Source organism: Rhinatrema bivittatum, chromosome 1 (assembly GCF_901001135.1).
Source record: "Rhinatrema bivittatum chromosome 1, aRhiBiv1.1, whole genome shotgun sequence".
Lineage (NCBI taxonomy): Eukaryota > Metazoa > Chordata > Amphibia > Gymnophiona > Rhinatrematidae > Rhinatrema > Rhinatrema bivittatum.
This window is the reverse complement of record NC_042615.1, coordinates 705,451,480-705,475,165: the sequence shown is the minus strand read 5'-3', so window position 1 is coordinate 705,475,165 and position 23,686 is coordinate 705,451,480. Positions and strand designations below refer to the sequence as shown.

The 23,686-nt window shown below is 42.0% G+C and overlaps 1 protein-coding gene across 5 annotated transcripts in view; it reads left to right on the top strand.

The window, feature by feature from the left end:
• Positions 1 to 23,686, top strand: part of ERBIN (erbb2 interacting protein) — a 716,810-nt gene that overhangs the window by 33,030 nt on the left and 660,094 nt on the right. The gene's annotated exons all lie outside the window — the stretch shown is intronic.

Here is a 23,686-nt window from a genome sequence, read left to right as displayed (position 1 = left end):
TGACCAAGTAGAAGATACTAAGTCTGAGGCTTTGCTAGGCAATGTCCGAGCTACCGCAAGTTCCATTGTACATAAATGTATCAGTTGTTTAAACCATTGTTCGTGACTTGGTGGAATGGTGACTGTCCATTGTTGTAGTATGGATTTTTTCCCCAGGAGGCCTGCTTTGCGTATGAATAATTGTTCCGAGTCACTTAATGAACGAAGCACATTCGGCAATATCCCAAACAGCCATAAAGTAGGGGTAAGGGGTACGCTTTTGCGTAACAGTTGAGAGCAGGTATTGCCAAGTTGTTCCCAGAAGTACAATATATCCTTGCATTCCCAAAAACAGTGGTAATAGTCTCCTTCTGTTTCCTTACACTTGGAGCATTTGTTGGTGGAGACAATGCGCATGTGGAATGCTCGAGTGGGTGGTATATACATTTGCCATAAAAATTTGTAGTGAGTTTCCCGAAGCAGTATGTTATCTGAGATGTCATATGTAGCCGCCATACTTCGTTTGAAGTCATCCAGTGTAATCGTGCACAACGCCCATCGTTTCCACTTAAGGTACAGCGACTCGGGGAATGTTGCCGGTAGGATGGTTAAAAGAGACTTGGTCAATTTAGATATAGAAGATTTTTTTGATATGCCTGGTTGTATTAAATCCTGTATCTTTTGAGAGGTCTGAAGAGATTGTGCAGTAAATCTGAGACTTCGGATATAATGGTTTAATTGTTGGTATGCAAATTGATCCGAATTGGTAAGTTTGTAGGCCAACTGTAATTCTGGAAAGGTGAGAGGTCGGCCAGTAGCTGCTTCAAAAAGTTGTTAGATATAAGTAAGTCCAGCTGCCTGCCATTTATGAAATGGGCCTTTGCAAAATCCAGGCTGGAAAAGTGGATTCTCCGTTATTTGCAACAAAGAGTTCAGGCATGTGTGTTGTTGGAATTTAGTGCAAACTATGATCCATGCTTTCCGGCAGGTACGTAGGAGCACATACTTTTTGATATGTGTGGGGATCAATGTAGACGGTAAGTGCACTAATGGGTTTAGAGACGACACGCCATACCATTCCAACAGATGTTTAGAAGGAACAAATTTGGATGTGGAGAATAGCCAGTCATTTACGTATCGCAATGTACAAGCTAGATTGTAGACAAGTAAATCTGGACAGCCCAGTCCCCCATTGTCTGTTGATGCTGACAAAGTTGCCATAGATATACGTGCTCTTTTTCCATGCCAGAGAAAGGTCCGTAATTCTGTTGTGAATCGTTTATGATCCTGCTTGGTGAGCCATACGGGAGTCATTTGCAGAATGTAGAGCCACTTAGGCAACAGAATCATTTTAACCAGATGAATCCGTCCCGTAAGCAAAAGAGGCAAAGATGTCCATTGGCGTAGTTTTGTCGCAGTTTGTTCTAATAATGGTTTAATATTGGCTGTGTACAGATGTTGTATGTTAATAGGGATCCGGATGCCCAGGTATTTGAGTTCCGTTGTCACCCACCGGAGTGGGAATTCTCCTGCCCAAGTATTCTGAACTGTACCCTTTACATCTATGACCTCGGACTTGTCCAAGTTTATTTTAAGACCTGCGAATAAGCCAAACTGGTTTTGCAAGGTTAATACTTCGGGTAGCGAAAGGTTCGGTTGGGTAAGGAAGACCAATACATCATCAGCAAAAGCTGCAATTTTGAAGATTTGCTGTGGGCCTCCTAATCCTTTAATGGAGGTGCTCTGAGCTAACTTTCGCAGTAAGGGATCAATAGCTAGAATATAGAGCAGAGGAGAGAGCGGACACCCTTGTCTGACTCCACGCGCCAGCGGGACGTCATTGGAAAGGTATCCATTTGCTAATATACGTGATACTGGCATTCGATATAGTAGCTGAAGATATTGCAGGAATTCCCCATGGATTCCATAACATTGGAGCATGGAGAATAAGTATGGCCATGCTACTCTGGCGAATGCCTTTTCAGAGTCAAATCCAATGGCTAGCGCGGGAATATGTTGTGATTGGCATATTTCCATAGCGGATACTAGTTTTATGATGTTTGCATGTGGAGATCTGCCTTTTACAAATCCCACTTGATGTGGTGAAATCAAAGTGGGGAGTATGATGTTCAACCTCTCCGCCAGGGCCTTTGCTAGTATTTTTAAATCGCAGTTTAACAACGAAATTGGTCGGTAAGAAGAAGGTTGTAAAGGGTCTTTGCCGGGTTTTGGTAGAACCGTAATGTGGGCTGTGTTAAATGATGGAGGAAATTCCCCTTTTGTAAGGCCTGCTGAGTAATAGTGGGTAAGAGGAACCGTTAGATGCACCTGTAATATTTTGTAGAAATCATATGACAGTCCATCCGGCCCCGGGGATTTCCTCGCTTGAGTAGTGGCTATTGCTTGAGATATTTCATAGGTTTGTAACAGCAGATTTAAAAAATCCCGTTGGGGAGCTGTAAGCTTTGGGAGAGGTAGATCCTGAAAGAAATTTGTTTCCTCTACTTCCCCTCTGCCATGGTCTGGGGTGTATAGCTGTTCGTAAAATTTCCGCAGCGCTTCGCAAATTTCACGTGGCTCCGTGGTGATGGTCCCATTTTGGCAGTTCATCCTGTTTATAAAAGTCTTCTTCCTGGTCGTCCGAACTAAGTTTGCTAACAGTTTGCCCGATTTATTTCCGAACCGAAATAGGTTTTGTTCACCTTTCTGAAGATAAGTTTGGGCTCTCACGTGTAAGAGTGCATTGAGGGTCCCAAGGAGACTGTAATATTCTGTTCTGTGATCTGTGGATGGATTATCTATCAGGTTTCGCTTACATTGGGCAAGCTTGGTTTCATAGTATAGAATGCGTTGATTACGTTTTTTATTGCGTGTGTGGACATAGGAGATTATATCTCCCTGTAGCACCGCCTTCCCCGCCTCCCAGAAAAGTTGAGGATCGGACGTATGATTTTGGTTATGTTCGGCATACTCCTTCCATTTAACCTGTAAATAATCTTTAAATCGGTTATCGTCTTTTAAGTAGCTGGGGAATCTCCATACGCGGTCACCTTGGGTAATTTGAGGTGGGGTGAGCGACACCGTTATTGGAGCATGGTCAGAAATTACCTGTGATTCTATAGTTGCTTTCTGTATCCGGAAAAACATGGATTGCGGGATAAGAATATAATCAATACGTGATAAGGACAGATGAGAGCGAGATACATGAGTATAATCTTTTTCTCCTGGATGTAGTACACGCCATATATCTAGAAGTTGTAACTGATGGCATAGAAAAGCTATACCCTTCTTATTTTTGGCAGGAGTCTTCTGTTGCGGTGGGTTTTTGTCGATGGTTCCGTCATGCACACAATTAAAATCCCCCATCAGGAATAGTTGACCCTGTACCTGTGTATGCAGCAGATTACATAATGATTCCATAAAGGCATGCGAATACTCGTTTGGGACGTATACGTTACATATCGTGACCAGGAAATTTTTCCATTGACCAATTAATAAAATATAACGGCCATTTGGGTCTACAATACTTTTGATAGTTTGAAAATTTGCTGTTTTGTTGATTAGGATGGCTACGCCTGCTTTCCTATTGACTGCTGCTGAAAAGGCACACGAGCCAACCCAGTCTCTCTGTAACTTTTGACTTTCTGTAGCGGTAAGATGAGTCTCTTGTATTCCCGCAATGTCTATATGAAGACGTTTAATGTGGTCTAGCACTTTCTTTCGTTTAATGGGTGAACCCAATCCATTGACGTTCCATGATAATAAGTTATGCATGTGGAAATCTGGTCCGTCGGTATGTCAGTTGTGTGGATATCATAATCAATGTGGAGGTAAGGGCTCCCAGCCTAACCCCTATCTCCGGTTCCTGGGAATGCTGTGGTGCTACGTCCTGAGTGAGCACTATTTGTTGTTTGGGGCCCGATAGCCCAGTTGTGAATATGTGGTGGTATGAGTGTTGCGCAGTTAAGGCTAGTGATACATGGTTGGAGCTGTATTCAGCTGAAGCACCCCTCCCCTCTCCCCCCCTTAATTTCCCTCCCCTTCTAGTCCAAAGTGGATATAGCCTCATTCTTGGAGGCATGGAGGTCATTTGATTCGTGTACAAGTGCTGTAGCTCCGAATCGTGGTCTGAAAGCCTTGTAAAGTTTTGGTTTTTGTTTGATATAAGATCAAGACTTGGTAGAGCTGCTTTGAATTTTAGCAGTTTAGTATGTATGGAAAACCTTGCCCTGTATCGGTACTGTCTGCACAGTCCTCCTGTTAGTCTCAGGTTTCAGAGATAGACTGTAGGAATTCAGTTGCCGCTGCAGGTGTCTGAAAGATGTGGTGTTTTTCATCGTGCTAGACTCTGAGCTTTGCTGGATATTGGAGAGCAAATTGAATTTTTTGTTGTTAAAGTTTAGAGCATATTTGTGCAAACCCTCTACGCTGTTCGGAGACCCGGGCTGAATAATCCTGGAAGATCCGTATAGCGTGTTTCCCATAGGAAATATTTTGTTTACGTCTGTAGGCCTTCCAAATTTCATTTTTATGTGTAAAGCTGAGAAATCTGGCTATAATCAGTCGTGGGCGCGTGTTGCCTACTTTTTTTGCTCCTAATCTGTGTGCTCGCTCTATTTTGAGGGAGCCTTTGAATTGCTGGAGGTCTAGGGCATCTGGGAGCCATTGTTCTAATAGTTCTCCCATGCTGTTTTCTTCTAAGTCTTCTGGGAAGCCTAGGAAGCGCAAATTAACTCTTCGCTCCCTATTTTCCAGGTCATCCACCTTATCTATGAGTTGGGCTAATAATTTACCTTGAGTTTCCACTTTAGCTTCAGCTCTCACTGTGTCATCCTCTAACACTGAAATCCTGCCTTCAGCATGTTCAAGCCGGGGGGAGAGTTCAGCTATTGCCGTTTGAACCTCTCCTATTTGTGCCTTGAGCCCTTCTAACTTTTCATCCAGGGCTGCTTTGATGACCTGCTCGATCGCCGGCAGCGTGAGCCCTGCCTGCTGAGTTTCCCCGGCGGTTTCGCTCGCGGCGGCCATTTTGGCTTCGGCACCTCGCGTTTTTTCTTTCTCTTTTTTTCCGGATTTTGAGGCCATCGAGGGAGATGCCCGGTTCATATATCGGGCGATGGACATATGAACTCACAATTTGTTGTTGTTTGCTGGGGTTTAAGGCTGGAAATACTCGGTGGGAAATGCGCTGATGGAGCTGTGCACTTGGAGCTCAGGGGATTCCGTCCGCCCTGGCTCACCACATCACGTGACCTCCATATATGTCCTCTGTGCCATCTTTACTTGCTTTCTCTCTTAGCTTCCTGTATCTCTGTGCTAGTGTTTCTGAACCACTGTGCCATCAGACCTAATCAGGTATGCTGCAGAAAAGTCACCACTGCCTGATGCTCAGGGCCAGACCAGTGCCCAGGCTCTGCTGTCAGCACTTTCCAATAACAAGACACCATTAGTGTCTCTCAAATATGCAGAAGCTCCTTTCTGAGCATATGTGTAGTCACAAGTGGCTTTCCTTACTAATTACAGCATGATCTCTGGGGTTGCCTGCTCCCTGTTATGCACACCTCTGGTCTAACATTTATTGTATTCATTTTATTTTAAAATTTATAGCCTGCACATGTTAGAAAGTATTCTGTGGGTACATACCAAACGTGCATAATGCAACTTCACCTGCAAATTTTTCTGCCTAAGGATGCCGCAAAAATCCTGAATACTGGCTACACATTGTGTCCTTAAGGATCCATTTCGAATGCCTGCTTGAGCAAAAAGATTTTAAATGCTTCTTTAAAAAGACTTTGAGGTCATAGTTTGTATTGCCTAGGCAGCGAACTCCAGTATAGTGGGCCTGCAATGGGGAAGGCTTGATCACAAGTATTGTCGAAATGGGCCGGTCTGGGGGAGGTCACCTCCAGAAAGTTCTGCTGGGCAGATCTCTGAGAACTTGGATTGTAAATTTTTAGTGTTGAGTTAATCCATGGTGCAGAGCCATTATTTAGGAGCTTGTAGATAAACACATCAAGTTTTAATTTAATTCGCCATTGGATAAGGAGCCAGTGGAGTGGAAAAAAAGCACAGGTGTAATATGATCTTGCATTCTAGATCCAGTTAGTATCTGAGGCAGCGCATTCTGTGTCGTCTGCAAAGTGCTGAAAATTTACCTGGAGACCAATTGCATGATGGTTGCCCTTGAGAATTACTGATTTACACACATTTTTTATAATTTTCTCTAATTTTAACAGCATAAGGAATATTATGAAATTGCATGAAGTAAAGCCTTTTATTGGTGCATTCTTTTTTTTTTTTTTGTGAAGAAAAAAAGCAGCAGTTCTTCATTGCCAGATTCTCTTTAGAGAGATAACAGGAAGGAACTTCTATCAAAAACACATTCTAGATTGCTTTGATCTGTTTGAAGCTACACCAAAAGTAATAAAAATAAAAATCTTACACCATATTTTTTTTTTGCATTAGAAAAGTCAAAACTAAACTGTAAATATCAAATATCCTTGACAGACTGACTCTACCTTTCTTTTTGGTAAGATCCTGCTACCACAATTTTATTTGATTTATTTTCCTCTTTTTCAGGCACTTCAAAGCAGATTATATGCAAGTACTTTTAGGTATTTCCCTGTTCCCAGAAGGCTCACAATTTTCTTTTTTGAAGAAAATGGAAGTCCTAGGATATGAGGATTTTCTATGTTGTATTCCTGCAAATATTAATCTTGAATGAACCTTTTCCAACCCAGAGTCCTCTTTTGGCTTCCTGTTCACTCAGGCCTGTATTTGCTAGGGCACCAGGAGCCTGCCTTCACAACTACCTGGGGTGTTTTCTCTCTTTTTATTACACCCTGCCTCAGCGATGATCCATAGTTAAATTCCACAGACTGAGGCTTACTCTGGAATTCAGTGTGTGCTCTTGTCAGGTCAGTGGGTGTCGCTAGGAGTGACTGCCCCAGAGGTACCTGAGGCAATGGAGAACAAAGTGACTCATCTAAGGTCAAAGGAAATAGTAGGAGAATCAGGTTTGGCTCTAATTGCTAGGCCATGCCTCTAATCTGTAAACAGACTTAACATGCCAGTTGTCTGCTGCCACTCTGGAAGGAGCCAGTCATCAGTTAATGCAGAATTGTCTGTTTCACCACAACAGAGATGTTTTGAGGGTGGTGCAGTGGTAGACAAATATTGAAAAACTAGATGCCAGCCAAAAATGTTATGAATCCAGAGGAATTTTTTGCTATTTTGCCTCTTTATTTTCTTTTAGTCTGTTTTTAGTTTTGTTTTTTACATGATTTTTCTTTTTATTTTTACACTTTTGCTTTTCTCTCTCTTCCCTTCTCAAAGTACTTCTTCTCCCCTACTGCTAAGCAGTCTCTCTCTTCCCCCCCCCCCCCCTCTTCAATCTACTTCCCCAAGGCCCTGCTGGTGGTAGCGGTTTCTGCTTTCTGTGGCCTGGACCCCACAAAAGTCTTTCAGGTGCCAAACCCTGATTTTTAGGTACCTGGTCAGCATCTACACATGCAATCTCTGTTAGCTCTTCTGGGGGATGAAATAATCTGCTGCTGGTGACTTATCAGGGAAAGCTAAAGATCAGCAAGAATGGAGTTGAGCAGATCAAATGGATCTTGATATCCTTAACTGCTACTGTTATAGTTCTGGGGGAATTCTGCACTACTGTGAAGTGCAGGATTCTCTTCTTGTGCAGAATTTTTTTTTTTGCGCTGAATTTTAAGCTGCCTGGCAAGCCGCGAGCAGAGCGCGTCCCGTTCATGGTTGAAATGAAAGGAGGCCTGGCGGGCTGTGAGTGGAGCCCATCCTGCTCACAGCTGAAGACAAGGGAGGAGCCAGTGGACCATGAGTGGGTCACGGCCAAGGAGTAGTATCAACATGGTCCTTGAGTGTTAGTGTGTGTGTGTGTGTGTGTGTGTGTGTGCAGAATGACAGGCACAGGAGGGAGAGTGTGAGATTTGGAGCTTCTGTATCTGAGTGAGGGTGTGTGTGAGCAACAGATTTTGTAAGGATGGGTTTGTGTGAGAGATGGAGCCCATGTGAAGGGGTGGTGTAAGAGAGAGCCTATCTGCAGGGGGTGTATGAGTGTGCAAGAGAGAGAAGGAGCCTGTGAGAGTGCATGTTTGCCAGAGAGATGGAGCCTATGTGAGAGGTAAGGAGTGTATACAATAGAGAGAGGGAGCCTGTGTGAGGGTGCAAGAGAGGAAGCCTGTGTAAGGGGGTGTTTTTGAGTAAAGGACAAGAGGGAGTCTGTGTGAGGAAAGGGTGCACGCAAGAGGGCCTGTATGGAGGGGGGTGTGTGTGTGAGAGAGGAGAGGATAGAGGGAACTTGTGTGTGAGTGACACAGAGGGAGCTTTATGAAAAGGCTATATGAGAGAGTGGTCAAATTTTAGGAGTGGATGGCTGGAGGGTGGAGATAGTGGAAGGGTTGAGACTGGAGGGGCAGGGAAGAGAAGATGGAGAGGGGAGGGCAGAGTGAAAGGGGTCTGGCCAGGAGAGAATGGAGAGAGGGTAGAAGGGACATGCCTACAGTGTACTTCTAGGAGAATTCTGCTCAAAATATTTTAAACTCTGCATCTTTGAATAATAATTTTTCTGTTTTACATTTTAAGTTAATTGCTCAGTCTCTGCTGTATATTGTTTTGACCAATATAAACTGCAGAATTTTAAAGTTTTGTGTGCAGAATTCCCCCCAGGAGTATACTATATTTTTTGTGTCCTCTGCAGTGTGCTTGAGTTAGTTGTACTCTTAGAACAACTGAAGTGTAGTTCAAATACATATTCATTTAGCTAACCAAAATGGAAAGGAAAGCATTGCCACTTCTCATTTTATAAACACTGCTGGTAACTGTGAGAAATTACCATAAGAGGTATTTCAGCTGTTTCAAATAAGCAAACGCATATCTTATGTGACTAATGCAGAGGTGGATGGTAGCTTTGCTTAGTATGGTAATTTATTTTACTCCGTATGCTTTGTTGCACACCTATATAACTCTTAGAGCTGTCAGTTCTTTGCTGTTTAATCTGTGCACATGTAAGTTTAGTGTATGAAGAAAATTAGTTTAAAATTCAACACATGCCTATAATATATACTTATTTTTGGATTTAGGTTATGCTTTATCTTTGGCAGCTCAAGGCGAGTTACTTTCAGCTAGTTATAGGTATTGTAGTCAGAGTTTACAATCTAAAAGGTGAATTTTAAAAGTGCAACGTGTGCCAAAATTAGGGCTTGTGCGAATATCGGGCTTGCATGCGCCGAGCTAATTTTAAAAGCTGCCTGGATAGAAGAGTAAATGCCACTTCACATAAAGAGGCAGGGCGTGTGCGGGGCATGGGCTGGTACATGGACGTTTGAAGACTTGAACCAGAAATTTGCATGTAAATACTTACACGCTCCACCATGCATTGAAGTCCCCTGTTGGGTAACTTTTATTTCTGCTATGAATGGCGTGTAAATAAAAAAAAACAAACCCCAAAAAAACATTTTCGAGGCGTGTAAAGGATCTGGGATAACTGGTGGTGTACAGGCTATCAAATCAGGGGTGTTTAGAGGATGGACTTAAAACCTGGTTATTTATGAAAGCATTTCCAGAAACCATCTGAACCTTAATTCACCTTAAACAACTTTGACCACCCAACAGGTTAATCAAAAACTTTGCCAGGTTTGGGCAGTTTTCGTTCTTCTGTTAAATTACTATCATCTCTTCACTGTTCCAATTTGTATTACGTCCCTGTTATATTGTAACTGCTACTTTTTTCTGTTGCACCTGTTAATGTTATTATTATTTTCCCTTTCTGCACACCTTGTTTATTGTAAACCGGCATGATGCGATCCCATCGCGAATGCCGGTATAGAAAAAACTCAAATAAATAAATAAATAAATGGAGCTGGTAACTGGGTGAACTGAGGAGGAACTGGTAGAAAAGGCAGTGGTGTCGGCCAGTGCTCCCTCCAAAGAATGACTATGCAAGTCTTTTTTTTTAAACAATTTTTGAGCATCAGCATTAGTGTTGCCTTTCTGTATATAGCACAAAATAATTTGTAAGCAAACATGTAAAACCTGTGAGCGATGTTCTGAAATGTGAGCTATTGCTCACGTACATCTTAGAGGGAACTATGGTGTCTGCATGTGTCCCTTTTTAAATTTCTTCATTTGTGCAGTAGAAGTGGCTTTTGTGCACTCAGGCGTGCATCCACTTAAAATTGGGCACTCTTGTGTGCACGGTCAGGCTATTTTATAACGTGTGCATACATGCAAGTATGTTATAAAATAACTGCGTTCATGGGCATTGCCGACAAATGCAGGCACATATGTGCCAGTGCGTTGGGTTTAAAATTCACCTTTGTTTGTACCTGAGGCAACAGAGGATGAAGTGTCGCCCAAAGTTACAAGGGGCAACGGGATTTGAACCCTGGCTTCCTTGGTTCTTGGCCTGCTGCTGCAACCACTAGGCTGCTCCTCCACTCCCTTCTCCTCTAGGCACTTTCCTCCCCCCTCCTCCTCTTTTCCCAGTTGGTGTGCCACAGGGGAACCTCGGATGTATTGTGAAATTTTCCACTTCTAAACAGAGGGGCTGCTGCTGCTAACAGCAAAACTTTAATTTTTCTCCCTTTCCCCCACCCACTGGCATCATCACTTCCTCCTCCTCTGCTGGCTTCCCTCTGAAGTCAGAGCAACGTAGGGCCCTGCAGTTGCTTCCAGCCAGCAGAGGTCAGCAAGCAGCGTGCTGCACTCCTTCCCTCTCAAGTCAAAACTGCACGGGCCCTATGTTCCCACTTCGGAGGGAAGCCAACAGAGGAGGAGGAAGCAGCAGCAGGTAAGCTCTGTTCACCTGATTCCTCTTGCTGGCTCAAGATGATCCCAAGGGGGAGAATATAAGGGTATTTCAGGAGAAAGGTGATAGGCAGCAAAAAGGGGGGGGGGGGAGTGTTGGATAATAATGCTGGCGGCGAGGGCTGATTATTGTCTGCTGTGACAGTTAACCGTACCTGATGTGCTGCAGCATAAAGTTTGGGAACCACTGCTTTAAGCCATCTTTGTGGTGTTGGCACATGTAAAATTGCTGGCATCAGGTGTTGCTGCTCATTGCGTGAGTGAGCATCCAACACCTCTGCTGCAGCTAGGTTACATCCCCGAGGGACACCCTTCTCTCTAGCTGGGTTACAGATGGCACAGGAAGTAAAACACTTCATTTAGAAATCTAGAAATGCTGGGGAAAGGATCCTCTGTACTGACTCTTATTTCATGTAAATAGAATATGAAAGAATAAAAGGAAAGAAGGCAAATCAGTTCCTGTGAATTTGTTTAGAAAATAAAATGATTTTCGCAGATTTCCTCCCCTAGAAAGTTATAACTGCATGATATAAAGGAAGGTAGCTGATATTTGGCGCTGGTAACATATCCACCTTACACAAAATTTCTCTACGGTCGTGTGGTGCTCCGCACTCACCCTAAATTTTTGCCAAAGGTGTAGTATCTGATTTCCACTTATATCAATCCATACTACTACCCACATTTTTTTCCGAAACCACACTCACACCCAGGTGAGTGGGCCCTGTATTCCTTAGACTGTAAATGTGCGCTCGCCTTATATTTGCACCGCATTACAGCCCATAGGAAGTCCACCCAACTGTTTGTCTCCTTCAGTAAAACCAAACTGGGAATTCCGGTGGGCAAGCATACCCTGTCCACCTGGCTGGCGGACTGTATCACATTCTGCTACCAACAAGCAGGCCTTCTGCTACAAGGACGCGTGAAAGCACATTCAGTAAGAGCCATGGCAATGTCAGTAGCGCACCTCCGTTCTATACCTCTTGCTGACATCTGCAGAGCTGCCACATGGAGCTCTCTATACCTGTGCAGCTCATTATTGTCTCGACAGGGAAGACTACAGTGATAGGGGTATACTACCGTCCACCTGGTCAAGATGGTGAGATGGACAGTGAAATGCTAAGAGAAATTAGGGAAGCTAACCAAATTGGTAGTGCAGTAATAATGGGAGACTTCAATTACCCCAATATAGACTGGGTAAATGTATCATCGGGTCACGCTAGAGAGATAACGTTCCTGGATGGAATAAATGATAGCTTTATGGAGCAATTGGTTCAGGAACAGACGAGAGAGGGAGCAATTTTAGATCTAATTCTCAGTGGAGCACAGGACTTGGTGAGAGAGGTAACGGTGGTGGGGCCGCTTGGCAATAGTGATCATAATATGATCAAATTTGATTTAATGACTGGAAAAGGAACAGTGTGCAAATCCAAGGCTCTCGTGCTAAACTTTGAAAAGGGAAACTTTGATAAAATGAGAAAAATTGTTAGAAAAAAACTGAAAGGAGCAGCTACAAAAGTAAAAAAATGTCCAAGAGGCGTGGTCATTGTTAAAAAAAATACCATTCTAGAAGCACAGTCCAGATGTATTCCACACATTAAGAAAGGTGGAAAGAAGGCAAAACAATTACCGGCATGGTTAAAAGGGGAGGTGAAAGAAGCTATTTTAGCCAAAAGATCTTCATTCAAAAACTGGAAGAAGGATCCAACAGAAGAAAATAGGATAAAGCATAAACATTGGCAAGTTAAATGTAAGACATTGATAAGAAAGGCTAAGAGAGAATTTGAAAAGAAGTTGGCTGTAGAGGCAAAAACTCACAGTAAAAACTTTTTAAAATATATCCGAAGCAGAAAGCCTGTGATGGAGTCAGTTGGACCGTTAGATAATCGAGGGGTTAAAGGGGCACTTAGAGAAGATAAGGCCATCGCGGAAAGATTAAATGATTTCTTTGCTTCGGTGTTTACTGAAGAGGATGTTGGGGAGGTACCCGTAATGGAGAAGGTTTTCATGGGTAATGATTCAGATGGACTGAATCAAATCACGGTGAACCTAGAAGATGTGGTAGGCCTGATTGACAAACTGAAGAGTAGTAAATCACCTGGACCGGATGGTATACACCCCAGAGTTCTGAAGGAACTAAAAAATGAAATTTCAGACCTATTAGTAAAAATTTGTAACTTATCATTAAAATCATCCATTGTACCTGAAGACTGGAGGATAGCAAATGTAACCCCAATATTTAAAAAGGGCTCCAGGGGCGATCCGGGAAACTACAGACCGGTTAGCCTGACTTCAGTGCCAGGAAAAATAGTGGAAAGTGTTCTAAACATCAAAATCACAGAACATATAGAAAGACATGGTTTAATGGAACAAAGTCAGCATGGCTTTACCCAGGGCAAGTCTTGCCTCACAAATCTGCTTCACTTTTTTGAAGGAGTTAATAAACATGTGGATAAAGGTGAACCGGTAGATATAGTATACTTGGATTTTCAGAAGGCGTTTGACAAAGTTCCTCATGAGAGGCTTCTAGGAAAAGTAAAAAGTCATGGGATAGGTGGCGATGTCCTTTCGTGGATTGCAAACTGGCTAAAAGACAGGAAACAGAGAGTAGGATTAAATGGGCAATTTTCTCAGTGGAAGGGAGTGGACAGTGGAGTGCCTCAGGGATCTGTATTGGGACCCTTACTGTTCAATATATTTATAAATGATCTGGAAAGAAATACGACGAGTGAGATAATCAAATTTGCAGATGACACAAAATTGTGCAGAGTAGTTAAATCACAAGCAGATTGTGATAAATTGCAGGAAGACCTTGTGAGACTGGAAAATTGGGCATCCAAATGGCAGATGAAATTTAATGTGGATAAGTGCAAGGTGATGCATATAGGGAAAAATAACCCATGCTATAATTACACGATGTTGGGTTCCATATTAGGTGCTACAACCCAAGAAAGAGATCTAGGTGTCATAGTGGATAACACATTGAAATCGTCGGTTCAGTGTGCTGCGGCAGTCAAAAAAGCAAACAGAATGTTGGGAATTATTAGAAAAGGAATGATGAATAAAACGGAAAATGTCATAATGCCTCTGTATCGCTCCATGGTGAGACCGCACCTTGAATACTGTGTATAATTCTGGTCGCCGCATCTCAAAAAAGATATAATTGCGATGGAGAAGGTACAGAGAAGGGCTACCAAAATGATAAGGGGAATGGAACAACTCCCCTATGAGGAAAGACTAAAGAGGTTAGGACTTTTCAGCTTGGAGAAGAGACGACTGAGGGGGGATATGATAGAGGTGTTTAAAATCATGAGAGGTCTAGAACAGGTAGATGTGAATCGGTTATTTACTCTTTCGGATAGTAGAAGGACTAGGGGACACTCCATGAAGTTAGCATGGGGCACATTTAAAACTAATCGGAGAAAGTTCTTTTTTACTCAACGCACAATTAAACTCTGGAATTTGTTGCCAGAGAATGTGGTTCGTGCAGTTAGTATAGCTGTGTTTAAAAAAGGATTGGATAAGTTCTTGGAGGAGAAGTCCATTACCTGCTATTAAGTTCACTTAGAGAATAGCCACTGCCATTAGCAATGGTTACATGGAATAGACTTAGTTTTTGGGTACTTGCCAGGTTCTTATGGCCTGGATTGGCCACTGTTGGAAACAGGATGCTGGGCTTGATGGACCCTTGGTCTGACCCAGTATGGCATTTTCTTATGTTCTTTCTCATGCCAGGGTTTCTGTTCCTGCTTGGTTTGAGGCCTATTGTGAACTTGCAGAGACTTAACAAGTTGTTTTGGGAGAGGTTCAAGATGAACTCTCTCCAGGCTATTTTTCCCTTCATTCAGATGATGGATTGATGTGTGCTCTAGATCTGAAGGATACTTATGCACACATCCTCATTCATCCCATTCATCTGAAGTTCCTCATTGCCCCTGATGTATACTTTGGTTCAGGCTATAACTGGATCAGTAGTCATGGCCATTGATGTACATCTAGGATTTTCACTAGAAGGCTTTGCAGCCAACTGGAAGCAAAGTTATAGTTACATAAAGACATGTTACCTCTTCATGCAAATTGTTTCCATTTTTTGGGTGTAAATCTCTCTACTGTGTAGTTAATTTTTTTTCTTTCTAATGTCATTTGAAAGATTATCATTTTTGCTACAAAAATCACCCTGTTTCATCTTGGACCCAGCCTTGCTTTGGTCATAATTACAGACCCAAAGACCAGCATTATTTGCATGCTTGAATGCACTATGTTAAAAAGAGCCATCTTTGGCACCCAACTATGAAACATGCAAATGAGCTAGAGTTGTGAAATTTTACAGTGCAGCTCAATTTACTGTGCTTACCACACTTTTAGCTTTTGACACATTTATTTAGACATATTTTCATAAATTAGTCATCAGTCAGTGCAAAACTTTGTATGCTGATTAGTTACTTTGCATTGATCACTGGTGGTTGAGCCACTGCCAGTTGAGCAAAATTGACAACCCCCATTGTGTAGGAGCCACTCCAGACAGCCAGACAAGGTACCAACCACAAGTTTCCAAGCTTTTACTTCAGTACAAAACAAGAAAAGACAAGACACTACATATGAGAATTGCTTAAACTGCACACAAAAATTCACTTAATCATTTTTCCTGCCTTGCACATACTTTTGAATGTCCCATCAATGCGTGACAAAGTGGCTTGTGAATAAATGTACTGCCTGCCTGATGAAGTTAAGGGTGCATTAAGGGTAGCAATAATGTGCTTTTCTGGAATCCAGCAGGTGTCTCGATGGGGTGGCCAGTAAAATGTCTTAGCAGGACCTTGGGAGTGCAAGAAATTGACCAAGATATCATGCTCCTCAATTGAGACTATGCCTATATGATCAATCCACCAGGAATTATTGTAGATGCAAGCTAAATACTGACCAGGTTGGAAGCTGGATACTTGAAGGGCTGGAAAATATTCATGTTCATGTTCTTAGATTACTTGCAGTGATTGAGGTGAAGTCATTCAAAATTTTGCTAATGCAAATTTTAGTTGCATCAGTGGGCTTGAATTGATGATTTTCCCTTGCTAAACCTTTCATCCTGAACAGGTCTGATTGCTTCAATATCCTCCTTTGGGGCAAAGAAAAATTTGATACCATAAAGAGTACATTGGTGTCACAGGCCAGGGCATGTTCCCAAAATCTGCCACAGTGCACTGCGAACATATTACCATAGTTCCTTGTGAAGGTAATATTTTTGCATGTTCAGTCTTGCATACAGAAAAATGTCCATTTTGAGGGGTCATTTATAAAAGTATGTCAAAACAAGATGTCATAAGCTTACAAGCATGGTAAGCACAACAGGCTTCACCGCACTATAAAGTTTCACACCTCTACCTTATGTGCGTGTTACACTGCAGGGCACCCACACATGCAAACGATGCATATCATTGGGGGCCTTAATTCTGACCAAAGCAAGATCGGGTTCAAAATGAAATGGTAACTTTTGTAGAAAAAGTGCTCTTTCAAATGACACACAAGATTTAAAAACTTCAGATATTTGAACATGCAAATTGGGAAAAATTTGCGTATAAAAGTGACAGTGTTTTTATGTAATTATATCTTTGCTTCCAGTTGCCTGTAAAGCCTTAGTGCAAATCTTATCTGTATATGCTATGGGTTATGTCTACTAGTCTAATCAGGGTATGAATCAAAGTATAGATCAGGAGCAATAAGGAGTAAAATTAGGCCTTATATTTCTTTTGTAAAATTTTTCATATTCTTTGCTGGTCCACCAGGGAGGCAAGCTGATGTTATTTTCCAAACTTTGCACTGGGACTTACCACCAGGGGTTGTACTAATCCACAAAATTTCAGGCCCTTGAGAGGAGATGGGCTGCAGCACCAGGACAAAATGGCCATTTTAGGTTGCGCAGAGCATGGTACTCAGAGGTGACCTCCGTTCAACTGCCTCTAGCTCTCCAGCCAATGGAGATCCAGGTGAAAAATTTAGTACAGTTTTGCTTGAGACCTTAGAGACATCCATACAAAATTTTGTTCGATTCGTCGGAGGTTGAGTGTGGACTCCTGGTCCACTTGATATGGAATGACCCAGTTGTTAAACTCCCATCTCAATAGAGTCAGTGTCTACTAATCCAAAACTAGACACTGGTCTAGCTTTTCAGGATGTGGTACTCAGGCTCACATCTTGTTGTCATAGCAGATCTTCATGCAATACCTTGAATACCTGCTTCTCTTAATCTGTGAATAAACAACTTGTGAGTTATTGCATTGAATGCTGTGCTCATATGCAAAAATATGAGTGCATCTTTTCCATTGTCTGACATCGTTCTGATCTCATTTAACCAAGGATATGAAGGCATATGCTGTACTATATGCACGATGGAAATTTGGCTGCCTAGGATGGAATGCCAAGGATTTTACTAAAACAAATTGACAGTCCTTGAAAGGAAAAGGCAAAGTTAAATATAGATCTGAAATTATTTGCATCTAAACTCTTTTAAGCAAAGATTACACTTTATTTTGTTTCAAAGAAGTAGGAATATATCCTTGTTTCAAGTTTGAATTCACCATAAAAGGAATACACCGGGCTAAACCCAGCTCTGGTTGTTTCAACAATTTAGTGGGCATTAGGTCTAAAGGCGAAGTAGAATTCATTATGACTAATTTAGCAATACTCACTGGGGGTATTAAATTGAAAGCAAATAAGGAACCTGTCTGTTTTGCTTTTTTCAGTCACTTCAAAGTGGATTACAGATATTGTAGGTCATAACAGGAAAACCTTATAGGTTCTTCATCTTTTCCAGGGTCAGTTGTAGCCTTATGAGATGGAAATTCATCTTGAATTTTCTTGATCTTTGCTCAGTGGCTTTTGTAAAATTATCAGCTGAATAAAGCGATTTCTCAGGGTTAACCTCTTTGGGCATAGAAAATGTTTTCACAAGTTTGACCAGCTGTATTTTTAACCAAACGAATACTTTTTGAAAAATCTTTTTCACATTTTTTCTTTGTTACAATTTAATTTCTTTACTACATGATGCCTTGTTTTGTTTATTCCTAGTTCAGTGCCATATTCTTTCTTGATGTGTACCTTGCCTTTTAAGAAACTTCAAACTAGAGTGGAGCCAGGGTCAACTACTGTATCCCTCTTTCTGTACCTCAGGTGCCATCTTATCAGAGGCATTTTTGAGTATCATTCCATTCATTAACCTGTCTCAAGAGACTTGACTAGCTCAGAATCCTCTGAGAATTGATCTTGCACCTTGGCCAAAATGTACAAATCAATATTCTTACTCTTCCTTGCTGAATAAGAGGACTTAGTAGACACTAATGGATGAATCATATAGGTTAGAGCAGTGATTTTCAACCAGTGTGCCGCGGTACACTAGTGTGCCGCGACACATGGTCGGGTGTGCCGCGGGGAAAGTTCCCCAAACTATAGTGCCCCCTGTGTTTTGTTCCCCTACGATGCGCAGTCACGCTTCCTACAGTGTAGGAGCCGTGTACAATAACACATGCGCGAGCTTTGAACGCTCGCGCGACTTAATGACATCACCGAGCTGGTACTTGTACTCTGGCCTCATGACCATAGTATTTCTCATTGTACCCCTTTATATTGCAGTATATGCTTGGCAGAGGTCCTTTAAGTGTGGCAGATAATGTAATACTCTTCTATTTTAGTGTGTGGCTGCGCACACTATCTCAGCAGTGATGGAGAAGTATTTGAGAATGGAAAAGGCAAATGCCGAACAGGACCCTGGACACAATTCTGACCTAGATGAAGGCCCTAGTATGAGAGGTCGACAAAAGAAAAAAGACAAGACGGTGAGCTCAAGGCAATACAGTGAAAGCTATCTTTCATTTGGATTTACTTTCACTGGGGATGCGACAGCACCAACACCACTGTGCTTGGTGTGTGGTGAGAAGCTATCCAATAGCGCCATGGTGCCAAGCAAGCTTAAACGCCATCTCCAAACGAAACACTCTGCCGTTCAAAACAAGCCGATGGAGTATTTTGTACGCTTACGTACAAACAATGAGAAAGAAGCAACTTTTTTGAGAAAAAGCACACAGGTAAATGAGAGAGCCCTCAAAGCTAGCTACCTTGTTGCTGAACTCATAGCTAAATCAAAAAAGTCTCACACTGTGGCAGAAACATTAATACTACCAGCTTGTAAAGCTATTGTAAATGAGATGCTTGGCCCTGACGCAGCCAAAGAGATAGCTAAAGTGCCTCTCTCTGATAACACAATTTCCAGACGGATTGATGACATGTCTGCTGACATTGAAACAGTTGTTTTGGAAAAGGTGCGCATCAGTAAGAAATTTGCCTTGCAACTTGATGAGTCGACGGATATCAGTGGACATTGTCAGCTGTTGGCCAATGTGCGTTTTGTGGATGGAGAAGCCATTAGAGAAAACTTCCTATTTTGCAAGGCACTGCCAGAAAAATCAACAGGAGAGGTAATATTCCAGGTCACATCGGAATATCTTGATAAAAGTGGGCTTACATGGGAAAACTGCACAGGTGTCTGCACTGATGGAGCCGCAGCCATGGTCGGGCGCATCAAAGGCTTTGTAAGTAGGGTTAAAGAAAGAAACCCAGATGTTCTTGTTACCCACTGTTTCTTGCACCGTGAGGCCCTCGTTGCAAAGACCTTACCAGCAGATCTAGTTCCTGTGTTGGATGATGTTGTGCGCATAGTGAACTTTGTGAAGATGCGACCTTTGCGATGTCGCTTATTTGCGTCTTTGTGTACAGAAATGGAAGCGGAGCATAAAATCTTATTGCTCCACACGGAGGTCCGGTTGCTGTCACGCGGCAAAGTGCTGGCCCGTGTGTATGAGTTGCGAGAGGAACAAAATATTTCTGACAAACGAGAGGTCCGATTTTTCAAAGCTGCTTGCAAGTGATGAGTGGTGTACAAAGCTGGCATACCTGGCTGATATATTTCAATATCTGAATGAACTGAACACACGGATGCAAGGCCGAAATGAAAACCTGCTTACAAGCACTGATAAAATGAACGGATTCCGTTTAAAGGTGCAGCTCTGGCAACAACATGTTCAGGGTGGCAACCTTCAGATGTTCCCGCTCACCGAGAAACTGCATGATGGCAACACTGCTGCAATGTGCGAGGTGATTGGCAGACATTTGAAAACTCTTGAGGAGAAATTGTCGTTTTATTTCTCTTCAGCCTTCACAGAATGCCTTGACTGGGTTAGGGACCCATACAGTTCATTATCCGTTGCTGGAAAGGACATGACTTTAAAGGAGCAAGAGGAACTCATTGAACTGAAGCAAGATCGCGGTTTAAAGCTAAAGTTTGCTGATCTTCCTTTAGACAGTTTTTGGTTATCTGTTGCCAAGGAGTTCCCCATTCTGGCCAACAAAGCTATTTTGACATTGCTCCCATTTTCAACCACATATCTATATGAGCTGGGCTTCTCAAGCTTGACTGCCATAAAAACTAAAAACAGGGAGAGACTGAGAACTGTTGAGGAAGAGCTTCGTGTGTGTCTTTCCACCATTCCTGCCAGGATATCCCTTTTGTGTTCATCGAAACAGGCCCAGGTTTCACATTGAATGAGTATAGATACATTTAGAATCTATATTTTTAAACATATGTATAATATGTACTGTTTTAGTGTCATTTTGTGCCATTTTGGTTGGTGGTGTGCCCCGGGATTTTTTAAGTGTAAAAAGTGTGCCGCGGCTCAAAAAAGGTTGAAAATCACTGGGTTAGAGAGTGATGAGAGTGCTCTGTCCAAGAAACTGAGTGCACCTGTGAGGAGTTAGTAAGGAGTGCCCTATGTAAGAAAAGCACAATGCAAATGACTTGGAGGAGAATGAGTTGGGAAGACAAAATGAGCAGACAAGTGAGACATTATACTTAGCCCAGGAAGAAGTTTGAGACATTAAGGGTTGAGAAGAAGGGAGAAGTAGATGAATGTAAGTTTTTATGAGTAAGGAGAAGACTGAATTGTGTAGTCCAGCAAAACAGTTGTAAACAGAGTACCAAAATGTGGCTATCAAACTCTCATATTCAACCGCAAGGATAGAGGATTTAAAGGGTAATTACATACATGAGACAGCAGGTATAAAATTGCACCTCACACCAAGTCTTGTCTTATAAAATCATGTACCCAATCTACCAAGAGTCCCAGTCGATAGGAAAAATAAATGCTATAAAATACCTGATTAAAGTTTTATATACTAGACACACAATGTATATAAAGAATCCAAAAAATATGAAATGCAACATGTACATGTTTTGGCACTGCAGCATATATCAAAAGGACAATGGATTCCATGCTTTTCAGGAGTCTGCTGTGATTGTAGTCTTAAAGGGCAAACCTCTGCCATTTGAACATTTTGACTGCTCCTCTAGTCTGAAGTGCCTGATCTAGTAGATCCAGTAATACGAGGTAAGAGATATCACATCAGTCACCTTGCAACTCTCAAATTAGATTAGAAATCTGTGCTGATGTTAGTGATTAAAATTTGCTGTGCATTTCTAAGGGAGAGAGAAGAAATGTTTTCACTTGCCAAGTCTTGCTGAGTAACCTTACATGATGATTTTCATGTATAACATCTAGTCCAAATCTCAGCAAAGTAACTACTAATACCAAAGTATGAAATGAGACAAAAGGAAAATTCACAATGGCAGCTTGTTTCCCAGGATAAAAAATTGCCACCCTTAGTATCAGCACTAGGTTTAATGATGGTAGCAATAGTGCATCCCTGGTGTCGTCATAGGCGATGGTGAGCCTGTTCATGCACCCACTGCAGTAGAAGGTAATGAAAACATTGAGGACTAATTAGGTGGCCCCCTGAAGAGAAGGAAATAATGTACTGCAATTTTTGTGCTACAAATTCATTTAAATCCAAAAGGATTCACAGAGAGCAAAAGTATCACAGGAAAAGCTATAAACGGCAACTAATGAAATTTAAGGTCAAATCAAAGAAAAATACCTGTGATGACACCTTAAAACTGATGAGAGAGATTGCAGAAAGAGAAAAATAGCATGAGGAAAAGATGCTCTGGAGAGGAGTATTAGAAGAGAGGTGCTGGAACAACCAGGGACTACCAGAAGAAATGTACCAGAACATGTAAAGCAACTGGAAGAGGTAATGGGTGAGAGACACCAGTGAAAGGTAATAGGGTAACCCAGCAGGACGAGAGGCTGTATAAGAGGCCAAGAAGTAGAGTGAAGAGGGAAAGGCAGGGGAAAGGCTAGGAAGTGGAGCTGTTGGTAGCTGTGCTCCTGGCTTATGTGGAGATGGGTTACATATGCTGGGGCCTAGGAGAGGGAAGGACTACCTAGGTAAACCTGACACCTAAACAAGGCAAAAACTTGTATAAAGGGACCATCTATGGATAGCACAGAAATAAATAGGATATTTTACTATGTAGCAAAAATAATTACTGAGGTATTCCTACTAACAAGGACACAAAGCTAGAAGAAAGGGAACTTGTTAGAAAACCTTATGGAATAGAACAGTGGCTCTTAACCATTTTTCTGTTATGACAACCTGACAGATGAGACGTGTGAGACATATTACACGCTACATTTGCATATCTTAAGGAACTCCATTGGCTTCCCATCTCCTCCTGCATCAGATAAAAAACCCTCGCCATTATTCACAACTCCCTGCACAAACACAATCACTCCTGGCTTGAGGATGCTCTTCGATTCCGCTCCTCCAATTGTCCTATTAGAACCACACTTTCAGGAACCCTCTACACCCCTTCCCTTAAATGTGCTCACCACACTTCCACCAGAGAAAGAGCCCTATCCATTGCAGGCCCCTCCCTCTGGAACACTATGCCACTTGAGCTCAGACTAGAACCATGCATTCGGAAATTCAAAACAGGGGTTAAAACATGACTCTTTAAAATGGCCTACCCTGACTCGGATCCTACGGAGTCCCCCTGCTCCCTCTACTCCTTCAGAGAAAGAGCCCTTGTCATTAACGTACTCATAGCCTTCTCCTTTATCCCTTTAATTATACTCTGTTTTGTCTCCCATTTCTCTGCACCTCCTTATATACCCCCATTTATACCCCTTCCCCTGTCCTTAAACCCTACCTTTTTCCCTATAGTAACCCTTTTATACCCCTTTTATTTACCCCCTCCGCTATCCTTTAAATCTTACTTTTCCCTATAGCAACCCTGCTAGTCTCTATATAGTTGCCTTTCTGAACGCATAATTTGTAATGTCATATATAGTGTCTCCTGTATGTACTAGTTATTCCTGGATGGAATAAATGATAGCTTTATGGAGCAATTGGTTCAGGAACCGACGAGAGAGGGAGCAATTTTAGATCTAATTCTCAGTGGAGCACAGGACTTGGTGAGAGAGGTAACGGTGGTGGGGCCGCTTGGCAATAGTGATCATAATATGATCAAATTTGATTTAATGACTGGAAAAGGAACTGTGTGCAAATCCAAGGCTCTCGTGCTAAACTTTCAAAAGGGAAACTTTGATAAAATGAGAAAAATTGTTAGAAAAAAACTGAAAGGAGCAGCTACAAAAGTAAAAAATGTCCAAGAGGCATGGTCATTGTTAAAAAATACCATTCAAGAAGCACAGTCCAGATGTATTCCACACATTAAGAAAGGTGGAAAGAAGGCAAAACGATTACCGGCATGGTTAAAAGGGGAGGTGAAAGAAGCTATTTTAGCCAAAAGATCTTCATTCAAAAATTGGAAGAAGGATCCAACAGAAGAAAATAGGATAAAGCATAAACATTGGCAAGTTAAATGTAAGACATTGATAAGACAGGCTAAGAGAGAATTTGAAAAGAAGTTGGCTGTAGAGGCAAAAACTCACAGTAAAAACTTTTTTAAATATATCCGAAGCAGAAA